This window comes from Saccoglossus kowalevskii, chromosome 4, assembly GCF_978046115.1.
Source record: "Saccoglossus kowalevskii chromosome 4, keSacKowa6.1, whole genome shotgun sequence".
Classification (NCBI taxonomy): domain Eukaryota; kingdom Metazoa; phylum Hemichordata; class Enteropneusta; family Harrimaniidae; genus Saccoglossus; species Saccoglossus kowalevskii.
Window position 1 is genome coordinate 28,841,225 of NC_140644.1, and position 27,317 is coordinate 28,868,541.

Genomic DNA, 27,317 nt, shown 5'->3' on the forward strand with positions numbered 1-27,317 from the left:
GTTAAAAGTAATACATATACAGAATAAATACACTCATACGTAGCTGATATTTAGCAGCACGGTTTATTATTAAAACTTTCTTGAAACTGGTGGGTAATACAAAATGACTCGAATTGAAGATATCTGACTACTTGCATTGAAAGATTGGCCAGGAATGTCGCGCCCAGTGTCTTTTGTGTCATTACAAACAATACGTCCAACATGTTTAATCCTTTTATTGTCCGATACATCACAGAGGCCGGCTTTTCGTTTCGACTGACAGCATTGTATTTTGGCAATACTAAAGTCACTGAACTGTTTTCCGTTTACATGTCTTTCTTGTGTTCTCTCGCTACGTGTAATCGAGGAAACGTAATTTGGCGTATGTTTCTTGCATGACTCCATCGACGACGACGTGCTTTCAGGTTTATATCGAACAATATAATCCTCGTTCGCTTGGCTGTTCGTTGTTATAAACTAGTGGTTATTGGATTTCTTATATCCTCGACGACGGCGGCGGAAGTCGCTTTCAGAAAACATTTCTTTCCAACCCTCTGCTAGTCTCCAGAAATGACCGTGAGTCAGGTCATGTATACTACTAGGACTCTTGATGAAGCAATTGTTTTAAGAGAGGTTTTGACGGTTTGAATTCTTCCAGCCAGGTTCTTCACCCGATCATACGAAAAAGTTGTCTCTATATAGCGGTAGATATCTTTCAATGTAGCCCTCTGTTCCGCGTTTGACCTTATAGCCAAAACGATAAGTGCTACGAAGCTATACGGCGGTCGGTCTACGCATGACAATGTACTGTGAGAGTTGAAATTACTGGTATACGGTGGATTGGCATACATATGCTGTATGCGTGAGTAAACATCTGCAGCATACACTACGTTACCTCTTGGATTGTGCATCGTCATCTCGAATGAGGTATTTTTTGTGAATTTAAGAATGGTTTGAGTCAACAAGGTAGAACTTAAGTCACCTTGAAATCTGCATATTATTCAAAATAACCCAATCAGAGAGCAGGAAATCAAATGCCATTAACCCCTAATTACAATCAGCACTTATTGGCGATAATCGAACAAATTCACCTATTGTGATATCCGTAATAACATGTGCTTCGCACTTTCATAAATACCTCACCTGTTACATATTCTATATTATGTGTATTGGGTTATTGTTTTATAGCATGCATAAATGAAATGTAATGTACGTGAAAATTATTGAATGTCATTCATGAAATGAGCATAGATCATCCGTGATTTCAATATGCCAATCAGTAAACGATCACAAGATGGCGCTCCAACAAACAGTCTGCTTAACAGCGCCCTCAAAATAGTAGAATTACATAACCGTCTTAAGCAAGTCAATGACATCTATTTTTCTACCTGAATAATGCATCACCACTGGACGTTTTTAGCAGGCTTTGTAAACACTGGGTAAATAAATAAGTAAAAAACAGCACTTCACAGGATTGCATGCAATTATTGTTAGATATATACGCAAGCTGTGATGCCATTTATCCATTTTAATTGAGTCGGGTTAAACAGGTGTTTGACTCAAATTCGAGGTATTTGCAATATTGTGACAATAAAAATGGCGATCGATGTCATTTAAATTAGATGAAATAAATGATGGAGAATGGATCGCGAATGGAATTTGCGATTTGGAAATGTGTCGATTCAATTACTCTCCAATTCGTGGATTCAAAACATACTCATTCCACAGGTGAGGCTCGAACTCACAACCTCCGCATTACTCAGTAACAGAGCAGTACTGCCATATAAGTAGGGCATTCTAACCGATTGTGCCACTGGGGAAGATAAAACAACCCATTGAGTGCACTTTCAATAGGATAACCGCATTTTGTTCAATACAACTTGCGTCAGAAATATCGTGGAATTTTAATATTAGTTCTCTTTATTTTGAATTTGACGGTTCATATATAATTGCTCGAATATAAGTTAAAAGTAATACATATACAGAATAAATACACTCATACGTAGCTGATATTTAGCAGCACGGTTTATTATTAAAGCTTTCTTGAAACTGGTGGGTAATACAAAATGAGTCGAATTGAAGATATCTGACTACTTGCATTGAAAGATTGGCCAGGAATGTCACGCGCAGAGTCTTTTGTGTCATTACGAACAATATGTCCAACATGTTTAATCCTTTTATTGTCCGATACATCACAGTGGCCGGCTTTTCGTTTCGACTGACAGCGTAGTATTTTGGCAATACTAAAGTCACTAAACTGTTTTCCGTTTACATGTTTTTCTTGTGTTCTCTCGCTACGTGTAATCGAGGAAACGTAATTTGCGTACTAGTATGTTTGTTGCATGACTCCACCGACGACGACGTGCTTTCAGGTTTATATCGAACAATATAATCCTCGTTCGCTTGGCTGTTCGTTGTTATAAACTCGTGGTTATTGGATTTATTATATCCTCGACGACGGCGGCGGAAGTCGCTTTCAGAAAACATTTCTTTCCAACCCTCTGCTAGTCTTCAGAAATGACCGTGAGTCAGGTCATGTATACTACGAGGACTCCTGATGAAGCAATTGTTTAAAGAGAGGTTTTGACGGATTGAATTCTTCCAGCCAGGGCTCTTCACCCGATAATACGGAAAATTTGTCTCTATATAGCGGTAGATATCTTTCAATGTAGCCCTCTGTTCCGCGTTTGACCTTATAGCCAAGACGATAAGTGCTACGAAGCTATACGGCGGTCGGTCTATGCATGACAATGTACTGTGAGAGTTGAAATTACTGGTATACGGTGGATTGGCATACATATGCTGTATGCGTGAGTAAACATCTGCAACATACATTACGTTACCTCTTGGATTGTGCATCGTCATCTCGAATGATGTATTTTTTGTGAATTTAACAATGGTTTGAGTCAACAAGGTAGACGTTAAGTTACCTTGAAATCTGCATATTATTCAAAATAACCCAATCAGAGAGCAGGAAATCAAATGCCATTAACCCCTAATTACAATCAGCACTTATTGGCGATAATAGAACAAATTCACCTATTGTGATATCCGTAATAACATGTGCTTCGCACTTTCATAAATATCTCACCTGTTACATAATCTATATAAAGTGTATTGGGTTATTGTTTTATAGCATGCATAAATGAAATGTAATGTGCGTGAAAATTATTGAATGTCATTCATGAAATGAGCATAGATCATCCGTGATTTCAATATGCCAATCAGTAAACGATCACAAGATGGCGCTCCAACAAACAGTCTGCTTAACAGCGCCCTCAAAATCGTAGAATTATATAACCGTCTTAAGCAAGTCAATGACATCTATTTTTCTACCTGAATAATGCATCACCACTGGACGTTTTTAGCAGGCTTTGTAAACACTGGGTCAATAAATAAGTAAAAAACAGCACTTCACAGGATTGCAAGCAATTATCGTTAGATTTATACGTCAGCTGTGATGCCATTTTTCCATTTTAATTGAATCGGGTTAATCAGGTGTTTAACTCAAATTCGACGTATTTGCAATTTTGTGACCATAAAAATGGCGATCGATGTCATTTAAATTAGATGAAATAAATGCTGGAGATTGGATTGCGAATGGAATTTGCGATTTGGAAATGTTTCGATTCAATTATTCTCCAATTCGTGGATCCAAAACATACTCATTCCACAGGTGATGCGCGAACTCACAACCTTCGCATTACTCAGTAACAGAGCAGTACTGCCATATAAGTACGGCGCGCTAACCGATTGTGCCACTGGGGAAGATGAAACAACCAATTGAGTGCACTTTCAATAGGATAACCGCATTTTGTTTAATGCAACTTGCGTCAGAAATGTCGTGGAATTTTAATATTAGTTCTCTTTATTTTAAATTTGACGGTTCATATATAATTGTACGAATATAAGTTAAAAGTAATACATATACAAAACAAATACACTCATACGTAGCTGATATTTAGCAGCACGGCTTATTATTAAAGCTTTCTTGAAACTGGTGGATAATACAAAATGACTCGACTTGAAGAAATCTGACTACTTGCATTGAGAGATTGGCCAGGAATGTCACGCGCAGTGTCTTTCGTGTCATTACGAACAATACGTCCAATGTGTTCAATCCTTTTATTGTCCGATATATCACAGTGGCCGGCTTTTCGTTTCGACTGACAACGTAGTATTTTGGCAATACTAAAGTCACTAAACTCATTTCCGTTTACATGTCTTTCTTGTGTTCTCTCGCTATGTGTAATCGAGGAAACGTAATTTGGCGTCTTTTTCTTGCATGACTCCACCGACGACGGCGTGCTTTCAGGTTTATATCGCGCAATATAATCCTCGTTCGCTTGGCTGCTAGTTGTTATAAACTCGTGGTTATTGGATTTCTTATATCCTCGACGACGGCGGCGGAAGTCGCTTTCAGCAAACATTTCTTTCCAACCCTCTGCTAGTCTCCAGAAATGACCGTGAGTCAGGTCATGTATACTACGAGGACTCTTGATGAAGCAATTGTTCAAAGAGAGGTTATGACGGATTGATTTCTTCCAGCAAGGGCTCTTCTCACGATAATACGGAAAAGTTGTCTCTATATAGCGGTAGATATCTTTCAATGTAGCCCTCTGTTCCGCGTATGACCTTATAGCCAAGACGATAAGTGCTACGAAGCTATACGGCGGTCGGTCTAAGCATGACAATCTATTGTGAGAGTTGAAATTACTGGTATACGGTGGATTGGCATACATATACTGTGTGCGTGAGTAAATATCTGCAGCATACATTAAGTTACCTCTTGGATTGTGCATCGTCATCTCGAATGATGTAATTTTTGTGAATTTAAGAATGGCTTGAGTCAACAAGGTAGACCATATGTCCCCTTGAAATCTGCATATTATTCAAAATAACCCAATCAGAGAGCAGGAAAACAAATGGCATTAACCCCTAATTAAAATACAGCACTTAATGGCGATAATCGAACAAATTTACCTATTGTGTTATCCGTAATATCATGTGATTTGCACTTTCATAAATATCTCACCTGTTACATAATCTATATAAAGTGTATTGGGTTATTGTTTTATAGCATGGATGAATGACATGTAATGTACGCGAAAATTATTGAATATCATTCTTGAAATGAACATAGATCATCCGTAATTTCAATTTGCCAATCAGTAAACGATCACAAGATGGCGCTCCAACAAACAGTCTGCTTAACAGCGCCCTCAAAATAGTAGAATTATATAACCGTCTTAAGCAAGTCAATGACATCTATTCTTCTACCTGAATAATGCATCACCACTGGACGTTTTTAGCAGGCTTTGTAAACACTGGGTAAATAAATAAGTAAAAAACAGCACTTCACAGGATTGCAAGCAATTATCGTTAGATTTATACGTCAGCTGTGATGCCATTTATCCATTTTAATTGAGTCGGGTTAAGCAGGTGTTTAACTCAAATTCGACGTATTTGCAATTTTGCGACCATATAAATGGCGATCGATGTCATTTAAATTAGATGAAACTAAATGCTAGAGATTGGATCGCGAATGGAATTTGCGATTTGGAAATGTTTCGATTCAATTATTCTCCAATTCGTGGATTCAAAACATACTCATTCCCCAGGTGAGGCTCGAACTCACAACCTCCGCATTACTCAGTAACAGAGCAGTACTGCCATATAAGTACGGCGCGCTAACCGATTGTGCCACTGGGGAAGATGAAACAAACAATTGAGTGCACTTTCAATAGTATAACCGCATTTTGTTCAATACAACTTGCGTCAGAAATATCGTGGAATTTTAATATTAGTTCTCTTTATTTTGAATTTGACGGTTCATATATAATTGCTCGAATATAAGTTAAAAGTAATACATATACAGAACAAATACACTCATACGTAGCTGATATTTAGCAGCACGGTTTATTATTAAAACTTTCTTGAAACTGGTGGGTAATACAAAATGACTCGAATTGAAGATATCTGACTACTTGCATTGAAAGATTGGCCAGGAATGTCACGCGCAGTGTCTTTTGTGACATTACTAACAATACGTCCAACACGTTTAATCCTTTTATTGTCCGATACATCACAGTGGCCGGCTTTTCGTTTCGACTGACAACGTAGTATTTTGGCAATACTAAAGTCACTAAACTCATTTACGTTTACATGTCTTTCTTGTGTTCTCTCGCTATGTGTAATCGAGGAAACGTAATTTGGCGTCTTTTTCTTGCATGACTCCACCGACGACGGCGTGCTTTCAGGTTTATATCGCGCAATATAATCCGCGTTCGCTTGGCTGTTAGTTGTTATAAACTCGTGGTTATTGGATTTCTTATATCCTCGACGACGGCGGCGGAAGTCGCTTTCAACAAACATTTCTTTCCAACCCTCTGCTAGTCTCCAGAAATGACCGTGAGTCAGGTCATGTATACTACGAGGACTCTTGATGAAGCAATTTTTTACAGAGAGGTTTTGACGGATTGAATTCTTCCAGCCAGGGCTCTTCACCCGATAATACGGAAAAGGTGTCTCTATATAGCGGTAGATATCTTTCAATGTAGCCCTCTGTTCCGCGTTTGACCTTATAGCCAAGACGATAAGTGCTACGAAGCTATACGGCGGTCGGTCTACGCATGACAATGTACTGTGAGAGTTGAAATTACTGGTATAAGGTGGATTGGCATACATATGCTGTATGCGTGAGTAAACATCTGCAGCATACATTACGTTACCTCTTGGATTGTGCATCGTCATCTCGAATGATGTATTTTTTGTGAATTTAAGAATGGTTTGAGTCAACAAGGTAGACGTTAAGTCACCTTGAAATCTGAATATTATTCAAAATAACCCAATCAGAGAGCAGGAAATCAAATGCCATTAACCCCTAATTACAATTCAGCACTTATTGGCGATAACCGAAGAAATTCACCTATTGTGATATCCGAAATAACATGTGCTTCGCACTTTCATAAATACCTCACCTGTTACATAATCTATATAAAGTGTATTGGGTTATTGTTTTATAGCATGCATAAATGAAATGTAATGTACGTGAAAATTATTGAATGTCATTCATGAAATGAGCATAGATCATCCGTGATTTCAATATGCCAATCAGTAAACGATTACAAGATGGCGCTCCAACAAACAGTCTGCTTAACAGCGCCCTCAAAATCGTAGAATTATATAACCGTCTTAAGCAAGTCAGTGACATCCATTCTTCTACCTGAATAATGCATCACCACTGGACGTTTTTAGCAGGCTTTGTAAACACTGGGTAAATAAATAAGTAAAAAACAGCACTTCACAGGATTGCAAGCAATTATCGTTAGATTTATACGTCAGCTGTGATGCCATTTATCCATTTTAATTGAATCGGGTTAATCAGGTGTTTAACTCAAATTCGACGTATTTGCAATTTTGTGACCATAAAAATGGCGATCGATGTCATTTAAATTAGATGAAATAAATGCTGGAGATTGGATTGCGAATGGAATTTGCGATTTGGAAATGTTTCGATTCAATTGTTCTCCAATTCGTGGATCCAAAACATACTCATTCCACAGGTGAGGCTCGAACTCACAACCTTCGCATTACGCATTACTCAGTAACAGAGCAGTACTGCCATATAAGTAGTGCGCTCTAACCGATTGTGCCACTGGGGAAGATGAAACAACCCATTGAGTGCACTTTCAATAGGATAACCGCATTTTGTTTAATACAACTTGCGTCAGAAATGTCGTGGAATTTTAATATTAGTTCTCTTTATTTTAAATTTGACGGTTCATATATAATTGTACGAATATAAGTTTAAAGTAATACATATACAGAACAAATACACTCATACGTAGCTGATATTTAGCAGCACGGTTTATTATTAAAACTTTCTTGAAACTGGTGGGTAATACAAAATGACTCGACTTGAAGAAATCTGACTACTTGCATTGAACGATTGACCAGGAATGTCACGCGCAGAGTCTTTTGTGTCATTACGAACAATACGTCCAACATGTTTAATCCTTTTATTGTCCGATACATCACAGTGGCCGGCTTTTCGTTTCGGCTGACAGCTCAGTATTTTGGCAATACTAAAGTCACTAAACTGTTTTCCGTTTACATGTCTTTCTTGTGTTCTCTCGCTACGTGTAATCGAGGAAACGTAATTTGGCATATGTTTCTTGCATGACTCCACCGACGACGACGTGCTTTCAGGTTTATATCGGGTAATATAATCCTCGTTCGCTTGGCTGTTCGTTGTTATAAACTCGTGGTTATTGGATTTCTTATATCCTCGACGACGACGGCGGAAGTCGCTTTCAGAAAACATTTCTTTCCAACCCTCCGCTAGTCTCCAGAAATGACCGTGAGTCAGGTCATGTATACTACGAGGACTCTTGATGAAGCAATTGTTTACAGAGAGGTTTTGACGGATTGAATTCTTCCAGCCAGGGCTCTTCACCCGATAATACGGCAAAGTTGTCTCTATATAGCGGTAGATATCTTTCAATGTAGCCCTCTGTTCCGCGTTTGACCTTATAGCCAAGACGATAAGTGCTACGTAGCTATACGGCGGTCGGTCTACGCATAACAATGTACTGTGAGAGTTGAAATTACTGGTATACGGTGGATTGGCATACATATGCTGTATGCGTGAGTAAACATCTGCAGCATACATTACGTTACCTCTTGGATTGTGGATCGTCATCTCGAATGATGTATTTTTTGTGAATTTAAGAATGGTTTGAGTAAACAAGGTAGAACTTAAGTCACCTTGAAATCTGCATATTATTCAAAATAACCCAATCAGAGAGCAGGAAATCAAATGCCATTAACCCCTAATTACAATCAGCACTTATTGGCGATAATCGAACAAATTCACCTATTGTGATATCCGTAATAACATGTGCTTCGCACTTTCATAAATACCTCACCTGTTACATAATCTATATAAAGTGTATTGGGTTATTGTTTTATAGCATGCATAAATGAAATGTAATGTGCGTGAAAATTATTGAATGTCATTCATGAAATGAGCATAGATCATCCGTGATTACAATATGCCAATCAGTAAACGATCACAAGATGGCGCTCCAACAAACAGTCTGCTTATCAGCGCCCTCAAAATCGTAAAATTATATAACCGTCTTAAGCAAGTCAATGACATCTATTATTCTACTTGAATAATGCATCACCACTGGACGTTTTTAGCAGGCTTTGTAACCACTGGGTAAATAAATAAGTAAAAAACAGCACTTCACAGGATTGCATGCAATTATCGTTAGATATATACGCAAGCTGTGATGCCATTTATCCATTTTAATTGAGTCGGGTTAAACAGGTGTTTGACTCAAATTCTAGGTATTTGCAATTTTGTGACAATAAAAATGGCGATCGATGTCATTTAAATTAGATAAAATAAATGCTGGAGATTGGACCGCGAATGGAATTTGCGATTTGGAAATGTTTCGATTCAATTATTCTCCAATTCGTGGATTCAAAACATACTCATTCCCCAGGTGAGGCTCGAACTCACAACCTCCGCATTACTCAGTAACAGAGCAGTACTGCCATATAAGTACGGCGCGCTAACCGATTGTGCCACTGGGGAAGATGAAACAAACAATTGAGTGCACTTTCAATAGTATAACCGCATTTTGTTCAATACAACTTGCGTCAGAAATCTCGTGGAATTTTAATATTAGTTCTCTTTATTTAAATTTGACGGTTCATATATAATTGTACGAATATAAGTTAAAAGTAATACATATACAGAACAAATACACTCACACGTAGCTGATATTTAGCAGCACGGTTTATTATTAAAACTTTCTTGAAACTGGTGGGTAATACAAAATAACTCGAATTGAAGATATCTGACTACTTGCATTGAAAAATTGGCCAGGAATGTCACGCTCAGTGTCTTTTGTGACATTACTAACAATACGTCCAACACGTTTAATCCTTTTATTATCCAATACATCACAGTGTCCGGCTTTTCGTTTCGACTGACAACGTAGTATTTTGGCAATACTAAAGTCACTAAACTCATTTCCGTTTACATGTCTTTCTTGTGTTCTCTCGCTATGTGTAATCGAGGAAACGTAATTTGGCGTCTTTTTCTTGCATGACTCCACCGACGACGGCGTGCTTTCAGGTTTATATCGCGCAATATAATCCTCGTTCGCTTGGCTGTTAGTTGTTATAAACTCGTGGTTATTGGATTTCTTATATCCTCGACGACGGCGGCGGAAGTCGCTTTCAGCAAACATTTCTTTTAAACCCTCTGCTAGTCTCCAGAAATGACCGTGAGTCAGGTCATGTATACTACGAGGACTCTTGATGAAGCAATTGTTCAAAGAGAGGTTATGACGGATTGATTTCTTCCAGCAAGGGCTCTTCTCACGATAACCCCTAAAAATTCGAAGAGCATCGGGGAAAATATTAATAATCATCCTTATCAATCGCTTGCTTTATTTTATTCGAATCTATGAAATTCACGATTTTTTTTTACATTTGTTGGCAACTTCCGCGCTAAAAAAGTTATGGCTATAACTAAATTTGACACGTTTTTCTTTTAAGCCCAATAAATTATTCATACATGTCAAGCTCTGTTCGATTCTTTCAGGGCATATGACCGTTTTTAGTCGAAAATATTTGTTGTGGGAACACTTTTATTCTCCAATTCGTGGATTCAAAACATACTCATTCCACAGGTGAGGCTCGAACTCACAACCTCCGCATTACTCAGTAACAGAGCAGTACTGCCATATAAGTACGGCGCGCTAACCGATTGTGCCACTGGGAAAGATGAAACAAACAATTGAGTGCACTTTCAATAGTATAACCGCATTTTGTTCAATACAACTTGCGTCAGAAATATCGTGGAATTTTAATATTAGTTTTCTTTATTTAAATTTGACGGTTCATATATAATTGTACGAATATAAGTTTAAAGTAATACATATACAGAACAAATACACTCATACGTAGCTGATATTTAACAACACGGTTTATTATTAAAACTTTCTTGAAACTGGTGGGTAATACAAAATGACTCGAATTGAAGATATCTGACTACTTGCATTGAAAGATTGGCCAGGAATGTCACGCGCAGTGTCTTTTGTGACATTACTAACAATACGTCCAACACGTTTAATCCTTTTATTGTCCGATACATCACAGTGTCCGGCTTTTCGTTTCGACTGACAACGTAGTATTTTGGCAATACTAAAGTCACTAAACTCATTTCCGTTTACATGTCTTTCTTGTGTTCTCTCGCTATGTGTAATCGAGGAAACGTAATTTGGCGTCTTTTTCTTGCATGACTCCACCGACGACGGCGTGCTTTCAGGTTTATATCGCGCAATATAATCCTCGTTCGCTTGGCTGTTAGTTGTTATAAACTCGTGGCTATTGGATTTCTTATATCCTCGACGACGGCGGCGGAAGTCGCTTTCAGCAAACATTTCTTTCCAACCCTCTGCTAGTCTCCAGAAATGACCGTGAGTCAGGTCATGTATACTATGAGGACTCTTGATGAAGCAATTGTTCAAAGAGAGGTTATGGCGGATTGATTTCTTCCAGCAAGGGCTCTTCTCACGATAATACGGAAAAGTTGTCTCTATATAGCGGTAGATATCTTTCAATGTAGCCCTCTGTTCCGCGTATGACCTTATAGCCAAGACGATAAGTGCTACGAAGCTATACGGCGGTCGGTCTATGCATGACAATCTATTGTGAGAGTTGAAATTACTGGTATACGGTGGATTGGCATACATATACTGTGTGTGTGAGTAAATATCTGCAGCATACATTAAGTTACCTCTTGGATTGTGCATCGTCATCTCGAATGATGTAATTTTTGTGAATTTAAGAATGGCTTGAGTCAACAAGGTAGACCATATGTCACCTTGAAATCTGCATATTATTCAAAATAACCCAATCAGAGAGCAGGAAAACAAATGGCATTAACCCCTAATTAAAATACAGCACTTAATGGCGATAATCGAACAAATTTACCTATTGTGTTATCCGTAATATCATGTGATTTGCACTTTCATAAATATCTCACCTGTTACATAATCTATATAAAGTGTATTGGGTTATTGTTTTATAGCATGAATGAATGACATGTAATGTACGCGAAAATTATTGAATATCATTCTTGAAATGAACATAGATCATCCGTAATTTCAATTTGCCAATCAGTAAACGATCACAAGATGGCGCTCCAACAAACAGTCTGCTTAACAGCGCCCTCAAAATAGTAGAATTATATAACCGTCTTAAGCAAGTCAATGACATCTATTCTTCTACCTGAATAATGCATCACCACTGGACGTTTTTAGCAGGCTTTGTAAACACTGGGTAAATAAATAAGTAAAAAACAGCACTTCACAGGATTGCAAGCAATTATCGTTAGATTTATACGTCAGCTGTGATGCCATTTATCCATTTTAATTGAGTCGGGTTAAGCAGGTGTTTAACTCAAATTCGACGTATTTGCAATTTTGCGACCATATAAATGGCGATCGATGTCATTTAAATTAGATGAAACTAAATGCTAGAGATTGGATCGCGAATGGAATTTGCGATTTGGAAATGTTTCGATTCAATTATTCTCCAATTCGTGGATTCAAAACATACTCATTCCCCAGGTGAGGCTCGAACTCACAACCTCCGCATTACTCAGTAACAGAGCAGTACTGCCATATAAGTACGGCGCGCTAACCGATTGTGCCACTGGGGAAGATGAAACAAACAATTGAGTGCACTTTCAATAGTATAACCGCATTTTGTTCAATACAACTTGCGTCAGAAATCTCGTGGAATTTTAATATTAGTTCTCTTTATTTAAATTTGACGGTTCATATATAATTGTACGAATATAAGTTAAAAGTAATACATATACAGAACAAATACACTCACACGTAGCTGATATTTAGCAGCACGGTTTATTATTAAAACTTTCTTGAAACTGGTGGGTAATACAAAATAACTCGAATTGAAGATATCTGACTACTTGCATTGAAAAATTGGCCAGGAATGTCACGCTCAGTGTCTTTTGTGACATTACTAACAATACGTCCAACACGTTTAATCCTTTTATTATCCAATACATCACAGTGTCCGGCTTTTCGTTTCGACTGACAACGTAGTATTTTGGCAATACTAAAGTCACTAAACTCATTTCCGTTTACATGTCTTTCTTGTGTTCTCTCGCTATGTGTAATCGAGGAAACGTAATTTGGCGTCTTTTTCTTGCATGACTCCACCGACGACGGCGTGCTTTCAGGTTTATATCGCGCAATATAATCCTCGTTCGCTTGGCTGTTAGTTGTTATAAACTCGTGGTTATTGGATTTCTTATATCCTCGACGACGGCGGCGGAAGTCGCTTTCAGCAAACATTTCTTTTAAACCCTCTGCTAGTCTCCAGAAATGACCGTGAGTCAGGTCATGTATACTACGAGGACTCTTGATGAAGCAATTGTTCAAAGAGAGGTTATGACGGATTGATTTCTTCCAGCAAGGGCTCTTCTCACGATAACCCCTAAAAATTCGAAGAGCATCGGGGAAAATATTAATAATCATCCTTATCAATCGCTTGCTTTATTTTATTCGAATCTATGAAATTCACGATTTTTTTTTACATTTGTTGGCAACTTCCGCGCTAAAAAAGTTATGGCTATAACTAAATTTGACACGTTTTTCATTTAAGCCCAATAAATTATTCATACATGTCAAGCTCTGTTCGATTCTTTCAGGGCATATGACCGTTTTTAGTCGAAAATATTTGTTGTGGGAACACTTTTATTCTCCAATTCGTGGATTCAAAACATACTCATTCCACAGGTGAGGCTCGAACTCACAACCTCCGCATTACTCAGTAACAGAGCAGTACTGCCATATAAGTACGGCGCGCTAACCGATTGTGCCACTGGGAAAGATGAAACAAACAATTGAGTGCACTTTCAATAGTATAACCGCATTTTGTTCAATACAACTTGCGTCAGAAATATCGTGGAATTTTAATATTAGTTTTCTTTATTTAAATTTGACGGTTCATATATAATTGTACGAATATAAGTTTAAAGTAATACATATACAGAACAAATACACTCATACGTAGCTGATATTTAACAACACGGTTTATTATTAAAACTTTCTTGAAACTGGTGGGTAATACAAAATGACTCGAATTGAAGATATCTGACTACTTGCATTGAAAGATTGGCCAGGAATGTCACGCGCAGTGTCTTTTGTGACATTACTAACAATACGTCCAACACGTTTAATCCTTTTATTGTCCGATACATCACAGTGTCCGGCTTTTCGTTTCGACTGACAACGTAGTATTTTGGCAATACTAAAGTCACTAAACTCATTTCCGTTTACATGTCTTTCTTGTGTTCTCTCGCTATGTGTAATCGAGGAAACGTAATTTGGCGTCTTTTTCTTGCATGACTCCACCGACGACGGCGTGCTTTCAGGTTTATATCGCGCAATATAATCCTCGTTCGCTTGGCTGTTAGTTGTTATAAACTCGTGGCTATTGGATTTCTTATATCCTCGACGACGGCGGCGGAAGTCGCTTTCAGCAAACATTTCTTTCCAACCCTCTGCTAGTCTCCAGAAATGACCGTGAGTCAGGTCATGTATACTACGAGGACTCTTGATGAAGCAATTGTTCAAAGAGAGGTTATGGCGGATTGATTTCTTCCAGCAAGGGCTCTTCTCACGATAATACGGAAAAGTTGTCTCTATATAGCGGTAGATATCTTTCAATGTAGCCCTCTGTTCCGCGTATGACCTTATAGCCAAGACGATAAGTGCTACGAAGCTATACGGCGGTCGGTCTATGCATGACAATCTATTGTGAGAGTTGAAATTACTGGTATACGGTGGATTGGCATACATATACTGTGTGTGTGAGTAAATATCTGCAGCATACATTAAGTTACCTCTTGGATTGTGCATCGTCATCTCGAATGATGTAATTTTTGTGAATTTAAGAATGGCTTGAGTCAACAAGGTAGACCATATGTCACCTTGAAATCTGCATATTATTCAAAATAACCCAATCAGAGAGCAGGAAAACAAATGGCATTAACCCCTAATTAAAATACAGCACTTAATGGCGATAATCGAACAAATTTACCTATTGTGTTATCCGTAATATCATGTGATTTGCACTTTCATAAATATCTCACCTGTTACATAATCTATATAAAGTGTATTGGGTTATTGTTTTATAGCATGAATGAATGACATGTAATGTACGCGAAAATTATTGAATATCATTCTTGAAATGAACATAGATCATCCGTAATTTCAATTTGCCAATCAGTAAACGATCACAAGATGGCGCTCCAACAAACAGTCTGCTTAACAGCGCCCTCAAAATAGTAGAATTATATAACCGTCTTAAGCAAGTCAATGACATCTATTCTTCTACCTGAATAATGCATCACCACTGGACGTTTTTAGCAGGCTTTGTAAACACTGGGTAAATAAATAAGTAAAAAACAGCACTTCACAGGATTGCAAGCAATTATCGTTAGATTTATACGTCAGCTGTGATGCCATTTATCCATTTTAATTGAGTCGGGTTAAGCAGGTGTTTAACTCAAATTCGACGTATTTGCAATTTTGCGACCATATAAATGGCGATCGATGTCATTTAAATTAGATGAAACTAAATGCTAGAGATTGGATCGCGAATGGAATTTGCGATTTGGAAATGTTTCGATTCAATTATTCTCCAATTCGTGGATTCAAAACATACTCATTCCCCAGGTGAGGCTCGAACTCACAACCTCCGCATTACTCAGTAACAGAGCAGTACTGCCATATAAGTACGGCGCGCTAACCGATTGTGCCACTGGGGAAGATGAAACAACCCATTGAGTGCACTTTCAATAGGATAACCGCATTTTGTTTAATACAACTTGCGTCAGAAATGTCGTGGAATTTTAATATTAGTTCTCTTTATTTTAAATTTGACGGTTCATATATAATTGTACGAATATAAGTTTAAAGTAATACATATACAGAACAAATACACTCATACGTAGCTGATATTTAGCAGCACGGTTTATTATTAAAACTTTCTTGAAACTGGTGGGTAATACAAAATGACTCGACTTGAAGAAATCTGACTACTTGCATTGAAAGATTGACCAGGAATGTCACGCGCAGAGTCTTTTGTGTCATTACGAACAATACGTCCAACATGTTTAATCCTTTTATTGTCCGATACATCACAGTGGCCGGCTTTTCGTTTCGGCTGACAGCTCAGTATTTTGGCAATACTAAAGTCACTAAACTGTTTTCCGTTTACATGTCTTTCTTGTGTTCTCTCGCTACGTGTAATCGAGGAAACGTAATTTGGCATATGTTTCTTGCATGACTCCACCGACGACGACGTGCTTTCAGGTTTATATCGGGTAATATAATCCTCGTTCGCTTGGCTGTTCGTTGTTATAAACTCGTGGTTATTGGATTTCTTATATCCTCGACGACGACGGCGGAAGTCGCTTTCAGAAAACATTTCTTTCCAACCCTCCGCTAGTCTCCAGAAACGACCGTGAGTCAGGTCATGTATACTACGAGGACTCTTGATGAAGCAATTGTTTACAGAGAGGTTTTGACGGATTGAATTCTTCCAGCCAGGGCTCTTCACCCGATAATACGGCAAAGTTGTCTCTATATAGCGGTAGATATCTTTCAATGTAGCCCTCTGTTCCGCGTTTGACCTTATAGCCAAGACGATAAGTGCTACGTGGCTATACGGCGGTCGGTCTACGCATAACAATGTACTGTGAGAGTTGAAATTACTGGTATACGGTGGATTGGCATACATATGCTGTATGCGTGAGTAAACATCTGCAGCATACATTACGTTACCTCTTGGATTGTGGATCGTCATCTCGAATGATGTATTTTTTGTGAATTTAAGAATGGTTTGAGTAAACAAGGTAGAACTTAAGTCACCTTGAAATCTGCATATTATTCAAAATAACCCAATCAAAGAGCAGGAAATCAAATGCCATTAACCCCTAATTACAATCAGCACTTATTGGCGATAATCCAACAAATTCACCTATTGTGATATCCGTAATAACATGTGCTTCGCACTTTCATAAATACCTCACCTGTTACATAATCTATATAAAGTGTATTGGGTTATTGTTTTATAGCATGCATAAATGAAATGTAATGTGCGTGAAAATTATTGAATGTCATTCATGAAATGAGCATAGATCATCCGTGATTACAATATGCCAATCAGTAAACGATCACAAGATGGCGCTCCAACAAACAGTCTGCTTATCAGCGCCCTCAAAATCGTAAAATTATATAACCGTCTTAAGCAAGTCAATGACATCTATTATTCTACTTGAATAATGCATCACCACTGGACGTTTTTAGCAGGCTTTGTAACCACTGGGTAAATAAATAAGTAAAAAACAGCACTTCACAGGATTGCATGCAATTATCGTTAGATATATACGCAAGCTGTGATGCCATTTATCCATTTTAATTGAGTCGGGTTAAACAGGTGTTTGACTCAAATTCTAGGTATTTGCAATTTTGTGACAATAAAAATGGCGATCGATGTCATTTAAATTAGATAAAATAAATGCTGGAGATTGGACCGCGAATGGAATTTGCGATTTGGAAATGTTTCGATTCAATTATTCTCCAATTCGTGGATTCAAAACATACTCATTCCCCAGGTGAGGCTCGAACTCACAACCTCCGCATTACTCAGTAACAGAGCAGTACTGCCATATAAGTACGGCGCGCTAACCGATTGTGCCACTGGGGAAGATGAAACAAACAATTGAGTGCACTTTCAATAGTATAACCGCATTTTGTTCAATACAACTTGCGTCAGAAATCTCGTGGAATTTTAATATTAGTTCTCTTTATTTAAATTTGACGGTTCATATATAATTGTACGAATATAAGTTAAAAGTAATACATATACAGAACAAATACACTCACACGTAGCTGATATTTAGCAGCACGGTTTATTATTAAAACTTTCTTGAAACTGGTGGGTAATACAAAATAACTCGAATTAAAGATATCTGACTACTTGCATTGAAAGATTGGCCAGGAATGTCACGCGCAGTGTCTTTTGTGACATTACTAACAATACGTCCAACACGTTTAATCCTTTTATTATCCAATACATCACAGTGTCCGGCTTTTCGTTTCGACTGACAACGTAGTATTTTGGCAATACTAAAGTCACTAAACTCATTTCCGTTTACATGTCTTTCTTGTGTTCTCTCGCTATGTGTAATCGAGGAAACGTAATTTGGCGTCTTTTTCTTGCATAACTCCACCGACGACGGCGTGCTTTCAGGTTTATATCGCGCAATATAATCCTCGTTCGCTTGGCTGTTAGTTGTTATAAACTCGTGGTTATTGGATTTCTTATATCCTCGACGACGGCGGCGGAAGTCGCTTTCAGCAAACATTTCTTTTAAACCCTCTGCTAGTCTCCAGAAATGACCGTGAGTCAGGTCATGTATACTACGAGGACTCTTGATGAAGCAATTGTTCAAAGAAAGGTTATGACGGATTGATTTCTTCCAGCAAGGGCTCTTCTCACGATAACCCCTAAAAATTCGAAGAGCATCGGGGAAAATATTAATAATCCTCCTTATCAATCGCTTGCTTTATTTTATTCGAATCTATGAAATTCACGATTTTTTTTTACATTTGTTGGCAACTTCCGCGCTAAAAAAGTTATGGCTATAACTAAATTTGACACGTTTTTCTTTTAAGCCCAATAAATTATTCATACATGTCAAGCTCTGTTCGATTCTGTCAGGGCATATGGCCGTTTTTAGTCGAAAATATATGTTGTGGGAACACTTTTATTCTCCAATTCGTGGATTCAAAACATACTCATTCCACAGGTGAGGCTCGAACTCACAACCTCCGCATTACTCAGTAACAGAGCAGTACTGCCATATAAGTACGGCGCGCTAACCGATTGTGCCACTGGGAAAGATGAAACAAACAATTGAGTGCACTTTCAATAGTATAACCGCATTTTGTTCAATACAACTTGCGTCAGAAATATCGTGGAATTTTAATATTAGTTTTCTTTATTTAAATTTGACGGTTCATATATAATTGTACGAATATAAGTTTAAAGTAATACATATACAGAACAAATACACTCATACGTAGCTGATATTTAACAACACGGTTTATTATTAAAACTTTCTTGAAACTGGTGGGTAATACAAAATGACTCGAATTGAAGATATCTGACTACTTGCATTGAAAGATTGGCCAGGAATGTCACGCGCAGTGTCTTTTGTGACATTACTAACAATACGTCCAACACGTTTAATCCTTTTATTACCCAATACATCACAGTGTCCGGCTTTTCGTTTCGACTGACAACGTAGTATTTTGGCAATACTAAAGTCACTAAACTCATTTCCGTTTACATGTCTTTCTTGTGTTCTCTCGCTATGTGTAATCGAGGAAACGTAATTTGGCGTCTTTTTCTTGCATGACTCCACCGACGACGGCGTGCTTTCAGGTTTATATCGCGCAATATAATCCTCGTTCGCTTGGCTGTTAGTTGTTATAAACTCGTGGCTATTGGATTTCTTATATCCTCGACGACGGCGGCGGAAGTCGCTTTCAGCAAACATTTCTTTCCAACCCTCTGCTAGTCTCCAGAAATGACCGTGAGTCAGGTCATGTATACTACGAGGACTCTTGATGAAGCAATTGTTCAAAGAGAGGTTATGGCGGATTGATTTCTTCCAGCAAGGGCTCTTCTCACGATAATACGGAAAAGTTGTCTCTATATAGCGGTAGATATCTTTCAATGTAGCCCTCTGTTCCGCGTATGACCTTATAGCCAAGACGATAAGTGCTACGAAGCTATACGGCGGTCGGTCTATGCATGACAATCTATTGTGAGAGTTGAAATTACTGGTATACGGTGGATTGGCATACATATACTGTGTGCGTGAGTAAATATCTGCAGCATACATTAAGTTACCTCTTGGATTGTGCATCGTCATCTCGAATGATGTAATTTTTGTGAATTTAAGAATGGCTTGAGTCAACAAGGTAGAACATATGTCACCTTGAAATCTGCATATTATTCAAAATAACCCAATCAGAGAGCAGGAAAACAAATGGCATTAACCCCTAATTAAAATACAGCACTTAATGGCGATAATCGAACAAATTTACCTATTGTGTTATCCGTAATATCATGTGATTTGCACTTTCATAAATATCTCACTTGTTACATAATCTATATAAACTGTATTGGGTTATTGTTTTATAGCATGGATGAATGACATGTAATGTACGCGAAAATTATTGAATATCATTCTTGAAATGAACATAGATCATCCGTAATTTCAATTTGCCAATCAGTAAACGATCACAAGATGGCGCTCCAACAAACAGTCTGCTTAACAGCGCCCTCAAAATAGTAGAATTATATAACCGTCTTAAGCAAGTCAATGACATCTATTCTTCTACCTGAATAATGCATCACCACTGGACGTTTTTAGCAGGCTTTGTAAACACTGGGTAAATAAATAAGTAAAAAACAGCACTTCACAGGATTGCAAGCAATTATCGTTAGATTTATACGTCAGCTGTGATGCCATTTATCCATTTTAATTGAGTCGGGTTAAGCAGGTGTTTAACTCAAATTCGACGTATTTGCAATTTTGCGACCATATAAATGGCGATCGATGTCATTTAAATTAGATGAAACTAAATGCTAGAGATTGGATCGCGAATGGAATTTGCGATTTGGAAATGTTTCGATTCAATTATTCTCCAATTCGTGGATTCAAAACATACTCATTCCCCAGGTGAGGCTCGAACTCACAACCTCCGCATTACTCAGTAACAGAGCAGTACTGCCATATAAGTACGGCGCGCTAACCGATTGTGCCACTGGGGAAGATGAAACAAACAATTGAGTGCACTTTCAATAGTATAACCGCATTTTGTTCAATACAACTTGCGTCAGAAATATCGTGGAATTTTAATATTAGTTCTCTTTATTTTGAATTTGACGGTTCATATATAATTGCTCGAATATAAGTTAAAAGTAATACATATACAGAAGAAATACACTCATACGTAGCTGATATTTAGCAGCACGGTTTATTATTAAAACTTTCTTGAAACTGGTGGGTAATACAAAATGACTCGAATTGAAGATATCTGACTACTTGCATTGAAAGATTGGCCAGGAATGTCACGCGCAGTGTCTTTTGTGACATTACTAACAATACGTCCTACACGTTTAATCCTTTTATTGTTCGATACATCACAGTGTCCGGCTTTTCGTTTCGACTGACAACGTAGTATTTTGGCAATACTAAAGTCACTAAACTCATTTCCGTTTACATGTATTTCTTGTGTTCTCTCGCTATGTGTAATCGAGGAAACGTAATTTGGCGTCTTTTTCTTGCATGACTCCATCGACGACGGCGTGCTTTCAGGTTTATATCGCGCAATATAATCCTCGTTCGCTTGGCTGTTAGTTGTTATAAACTCGTGGTTATTGGATTTCTTATATCCTCGACGACGGCGGCGGAAGTCGCTTTCAGCAAACATTTCAGAGAATCAGAGAGCAGGAAATCAAATGCCATTAACCCCTAATTACAATCAGCACTTATTGGCGATAATCGAACAAATTCACCTATTGTGATATCCGTATTAACATGTGCTTCGCACTTTCATAAATACCTCACCTGTTACATAATCTATATAAAGTGTATTGGGTTATTGTTTTATAGCATGGATGAATGAAATGTAATATACGTGAAAATTATTGAATATCATTCTTGAAATGAACATAGATCATCCGAAATTTCAATATGCCAATCAGTAAACGATCACAAGATGGCGCTCCAACAAACAGTCTGCTTAACAGCGCCCTCAAAATAGTAGAATTATATAACCGCCTTAAGCAAGTCAATGACATCTATTATTCTACTTGAATAATGCATCACCACTGGACGTTTTTAGCAGGCTTTGTAACCACTGGGTAAATAAATAAGTAAAAAACAGCACTTCACAGGATTGCACGCAATTATCGTTAGATATATACGCAAGCTGTGATGCCATTTATCCATTTTAATTGAGTCGGGTTAAACAGGTGTTTGACTCAAATTCTAGGTATTTTCAATTTTGTGACAATAAAAATGGCGATCGATGTCATTTAAATTATATAAAATAAATGCTGGAGATTGGATCGCGAATGGAATTTGCGATTTGGAAATGTTTCGATTCAATTATTCTCCAATTCGTGGATTCAAAACATACTCATTCCCCAGGTGAGGCTCGAACTCACAACCTCCGCATTACTCAGTAACAGAGCAGTACTGCCATATAAGTACGGCGCGCTAACCGATTGTGCCACTGGGGAAGATGAAACAAACAATTGAGTGCACTTTCAATAGTATAACCGCATTTTGTTCAATACAACTTGCGTCAGAAATCTCGTGGAATTTTAATATTTGTTCTCTTTATTTAAATTTGACGGTTCATATATAATTGTACGAATATAAGTTAAAAGTAATACATATACAGAACAAATACACTCACACGTAGCTGATATTTAGCAGCACGGTTTATTATTAAAACTTTCTTGAAACTGGTGGGTAATACAAAATGACTCGAATTGAAGATATCTGACTACTTGCATTGAAAAATTGGCCAGGAATGTCACGCTCAGTGTCTTTTGTGACATTACTAACAATACGTCCAACACGTTTAATCCTTTTATTATCCAATACATCACAGTGTCCGGCTTTTCGTTTCGACTGACAACGTAGTATTTTGGCAATACTAAAGTCACTAAACTCATTTCCGTTTACATGTCTTTCTTGTGTTCTCTCGCTATGTGTAATCAAGGAAACGTAATTTGGCGTCTTTTTCTTGCATGACTCCACCGACGACGGCGTGCTTTCAGGTTTATATCGCGCAATATAATCCTCGTTCGCTTGGCTGTTAGTTGTTATAAACTCGTGGTTATTGGATTTCTAATATCCTCGACGACAGCGGCGGAAGTCGCTTTCAGCAAACATTTCTTTCCAACCCTCTGCTAGTCTCCAGAAATGACCGTGAGTCAGGTCATGTATACTACGAGGACTCTTGATGAAGCAATTTTTTACAGAGAGGTTTTGACGGATTGAATTCTTCCAGCCAGGGCTCTTCACCCGATAATACGGAAAAGGTGTCTCTATATAGCGGTAGATATCTTTCAATGTAGCCCTCTGTTCCGCGTTTGACCTTATAGCCAAGACGATAAGTGCTACGAAGCTATACGGCGGTCGGTCTACGCATGACAATGTACTGTGAGAGTTGAAATTACTGGTATAAGGTGGATTGGCATACATATACTGTATGCGTGAGTAAACATCTGCAGCATACATTACGTTACCTCTTGGATTGTGCATCGTCATCTCGAATGATGTATTTTTTGTGAATTTAAGAATGGTTTGAGTCAACAAGGTAGACGTTAAGTCACCTTGAAATCTGCATATTATTCAAAATAACCCAATCAGAGAGCAGGAAATCAAATGCCATTAACCCCTAATTACAATTCAGCACTTATTGGCGATAACCGAAGAAATTCACCTATTGTGATATCCGTAATAACATGTGCTTCGCACTTTCATAAATACCTCACCTGTTACATAATCTATATAAAGTGTATTGGGTTATTGTTTTATAGCATGCATAAATGAAATGTAATGTACGTGAAAATTATTGAATGTCATTCATGAAATGAGCATAGATCATCCGTGATTTCAATATGCCAATCAGTAAACGATCACAAGATGGCGCTCCAACAAACAGTCTGCTTAACAGCGCCCTCAAAATCGTAGAATTATATAACCGTCTTAAGCAAGTCAGTGACATCCATTCTTCTACCTGAATAATGCATCACCACTGGACGTTTTTAGCAGGCTTTGTAAACACTGGGTAAATAAATAAGTAAAAAACAGCACTTCACAGGATTGCAAGCAATTATCGTTAGATTTATACGTCAGCTGTGATGCCATTTATCCATTTTAATTGAATCGGGTTAATCAGGTGTTTAACTCAAATTCGACGTATTTGCAATTTTGTGACCATAAAAGTGGCGATCGATGTCATTTAAATTAGATGAAATAAATGCTGGAGATTGGATTGCGAATGGAATTTGCGATTTGGAAATGTTTCGATTCAATTGTTCTCCAATTCGTGGATCCAAAACATACTCATTCCACAGGTGAGGCTCGAACTCACAACCTTCGCATTACGCATTACTCAGTAACAGAGCAGTACTGCCATATAAGTAGGGCGCTCTAACCGATTGTGCCACTGGGGAAGATGAAACAACCCATTGAGTGCACTTTCAATAGGATAACCGCATTTTGTTTAATACAACTTGCGTCAGAAATGTCGTGGAATTTTAATATTAGTTCTCTTTATTTTAAATTTGACGGTTCATATATAATTGTACGAATATAAGTTTAAAGTAATACATATACAGAACAAATACACTCATACGTAGCTGATATTTAGCAGCACGGTTTATTATTAAAACTTTCTTGAAACTGGTGGGTAATACAAAATGACTCGACTTGAAGAAATCTGACTACTTGCATTGAAAGATTGACCAGGAATGTCACGCGCAGAGTCTTTTGTGTCATTACGAACAATACGTCCAACATGTTTAATCCTTTTATTGTCCGATACATCACAGTGGCCGGCTTTTCGTTTCGGCTGACAGCTCAGTATTTTGGCAATACTAAAGTCACTAAACTGTTTTCCGTTTACATGTCTTTCTTGTGTTCTCTCGCTACGTGTAATCGAGGAAACGTAATTTGGCATATGTTTCTTGCATGACTCCACCGACGACGACGTGCTTTCAGGTTTATATCGGGTAATATAATCCTCGTTCGCTTGGCTGTTCGTTGTTATAAACTCGTGGTTATTGGATTTCTTATATCCTCGACGACGACGGCGGAAGTCGCTTTCAGAAAACATTTCTTTCCAACCCTCCGCTAGTCTCCAGAAACGACCGTGAGTCAGGTCATGTATACTACGAGGACTCTTGATGAAGCAATTGTTTACAGAGAGGTTTTGACGGATTGAATTCTTCCAGCCAGGGCTCTTCACCCGATAATACGGAAAAGTTGTCTCTATATAGCGGTAGATATCTTTCAATGTAGCCCTCTGTTCCGCGTTTGACCTTATAGCCAAGACGATAAGTGCTACGTGGCTATACGGCGGTCGGTCTACGCATAACAATGTACTGTGAGAGTTGAAATTACTGGTATACGGTGGATTGGCATACATATGCTGTATGCGTGAGTAAACATCTGCAGCATACATTACGTTACCTCTTGGATTGTGCATCGTCATCTCGAATGATGTATTTTTTGTGAATTTAAGAATGGTTTGAGTAAACAAGGTAGAACTTAAGTCACCTTGAAATCTGCATATTATTCAAAATAACCCAATCAGAGAGCAGGAAATCAAATGCCATTAACCCCTAATTACAATCAGCACTTATTGGCGATAATCGAACAAATTCACCTATTGTGATATCCGTAATAACATGTGCTTCGCACTTTCATAAATACCTCACCTGTTACATAATCTATATAAAGTGTATTGGGGTATTGTTTTATAGCATGCATAAATGAAATGTAATGTGCGTGAAAATTATTGAATGTCATTCATGAAATGAGCATAGATCATTCGTGATTTCAATATGCCAATCAGTAAACGATCACAAGATGGCGCTCCAACAAACAGTCTGCTTAACAGCGCCCTCAAAATCGTAAAATTATATAACCGCCTTAAGCAAGTCAATGACATCTATTATTCTACTTGAATAATGCATCACCACTGGACGTTTTTAGCAGGCTTTGTAACCACTGGGTAAATAAATAAGTAAAAAACAGCACTTCACAGGATTGCATGCAATTATCGTTAGATATATACGCAAGCTGTGATGCCATTTATCCATTTTAATTGAGTCGGGTTAAACAGGTGTTTGACTCAAATTCTAGGTATTTTCAATTTTGTGACAATAAAAAATGGCGATCGATGTCATTTAAATTATATAAAATAAATGCTGGAGATTGGATCGCGAATGGAATTTGCGATTTGGAAATGTTTCGATTCAATTATTCTCCAATTCGTGGATTCAAAACATACTCATTCCCCAGGTGAGGCTCGAACTCACAACCTCCGCATTACTCAGTAACAGAGCAGTACTGCCATATAAGTACGGCGCGCTAACCGATTGTGCCACTGGGGAAGATGAAACAAACAATTGAGTGCACTTTCAATAGTATAACCGCATTTTGTTCAATACAACTTGCGTCAGAAATCTCGTGGAATTTTAATATTAGTTCTCTTTATTTAAATTTGACGGTTCATATATAATTGTACGAATATAAGTTAAAAGTAATACATATACAGAACAAATACACTCACACGTAGCTGATATTTAGCAGCACGGTTTATTATTAAAACTTTCTTGAAACTGGTGGGTAATACAAAATGACTCGAATTGAAGATATCTGACTACTTGCATTGAAAAATTGGCCAGGAATGTCACGCTCAGTGTCTTTTGTGACATTACTAACAACACGTCCAACACGTTTAATCCTTTTATTACCCAATACATCACAGTGTCCGGCTTTTCGTTTCGACTGACAACGTAGTATTTTGGCAATACTAAAGTCACTAAACTCATTTCCGTTTACATGTCTTTCTTGTGTTCTCTCGCTATGTGTAATCAAGGAAACGTAATTTGGCGTCTTTTTCTTGCATGACTCCACCGACGACGGCGTGCTTTCAGGTTTATATCGCGCAATATAATCCTCGTTCGCTTGGCTGTTAGTTGTTATAAACTCGTGGTTATTGGATTTCTTATATCCTCGACGACGGCGGCGGAAGTCGCTTTCAGCAAACATTTCTTTCCAACCCTCTGCTAGTCTCCAGAAATGACCGTGAGTCAGGTCATGTATACTACGAGGACTCTTGATGAAGCAATTGTTCAAAGAGAGGTTATGACGGATTGATTTCTTCCAGCAAGGGCTCTTCTCACGATAACCCCTAAAAAATCGAAGAGCATCGGGGAAAATATTAATAATCATCCTTATCAATCGCTTGCTTTATTTTATTCGAATCTATGAAATTCACGATTTTTTTTTACATTTGTTGGCAACATCCGCGCTAAAAAAGTTATGGCTATAACTAAATTTGACACGTTTTTCTTTTAAGCCCAATAAATTATTCATACATGTC

At 37.9% G+C, this 27,317-nt stretch overlaps 8 non-coding genes across 8 annotated transcripts; all 8 read right to left on the minus strand.

Moving 5' to 3' along the window:
- Nucleotides 1-5,592: 5,592 nt before the first annotated feature.
- On the minus strand, nucleotides 5,593-5,692 carry TRNAI-UAU (transfer RNA isoleucine (anticodon UAU)). Its single transcript has 2 exons — nucleotides 5,655-5,692; nucleotides 5,593-5,628 (listed from the first exon to the last, which is right to left on the minus strand). It is a non-coding gene; the product is annotated as a tRNA-Ile (tRNA).
- A 3,794-nt stretch (nucleotides 5,693-9,486) lies between these two features.
- Nucleotides 9,487-9,586, minus strand: TRNAI-UAU (transfer RNA isoleucine (anticodon UAU)). Its single transcript has 2 exons — nucleotides 9,549-9,586; nucleotides 9,487-9,522 (listed from the first exon to the last, which is right to left on the minus strand). It is a non-coding gene; the product is annotated as a tRNA-Ile (tRNA).
- Nucleotides 9,587-12,627: 3,041 nt separating this feature from the next.
- On the minus strand, nucleotides 12,628-12,727 carry TRNAI-UAU (transfer RNA isoleucine (anticodon UAU)). The gene is made up of 2 exons: nucleotides 12,690-12,727; nucleotides 12,628-12,663 (listed from the first exon to the last, which is right to left on the minus strand). It is a non-coding gene; the product is annotated as a tRNA-Ile (tRNA).
- Nucleotides 12,728-15,768: 3,041 nt separating this feature from the next.
- On the minus strand, nucleotides 15,769-15,868 carry TRNAI-UAU (transfer RNA isoleucine (anticodon UAU)). The gene is made up of 2 exons: nucleotides 15,831-15,868; nucleotides 15,769-15,804 (listed from the first exon to the last, which is right to left on the minus strand). It is a non-coding gene; the product is annotated as a tRNA-Ile (tRNA).
- A 1,843-nt stretch (nucleotides 15,869-17,711) lies between these two features.
- TRNAI-UAU (transfer RNA isoleucine (anticodon UAU)) lies at nucleotides 17,712-17,811 on the minus strand. The gene is made up of 2 exons: nucleotides 17,774-17,811; nucleotides 17,712-17,747 (listed from the first exon to the last, which is right to left on the minus strand). It is a non-coding gene; the product is annotated as a tRNA-Ile (tRNA).
- Nucleotides 17,812-20,852: 3,041 nt separating this feature from the next.
- On the minus strand, nucleotides 20,853-20,952 carry TRNAI-UAU (transfer RNA isoleucine (anticodon UAU)). The gene is made up of 2 exons: nucleotides 20,915-20,952; nucleotides 20,853-20,888 (listed from the first exon to the last, which is right to left on the minus strand). It is a non-coding gene; the product is annotated as a tRNA-Ile (tRNA).
- A 1,376-nt stretch (nucleotides 20,953-22,328) lies between these two features.
- Nucleotides 22,329-22,428, minus strand: TRNAI-UAU (transfer RNA isoleucine (anticodon UAU)). The gene is made up of 2 exons: nucleotides 22,391-22,428; nucleotides 22,329-22,364 (listed from the first exon to the last, which is right to left on the minus strand). It is a non-coding gene; the product is annotated as a tRNA-Ile (tRNA).
- A 3,794-nt stretch (nucleotides 22,429-26,222) lies between these two features.
- Nucleotides 26,223-26,322, minus strand: TRNAI-UAU (transfer RNA isoleucine (anticodon UAU)). Its single transcript has 2 exons — nucleotides 26,285-26,322; nucleotides 26,223-26,258 (listed from the first exon to the last, which is right to left on the minus strand). It is a non-coding gene; the product is annotated as a tRNA-Ile (tRNA).
- Between the last annotated feature and the right edge of the window lie 995 nt (nucleotides 26,323-27,317).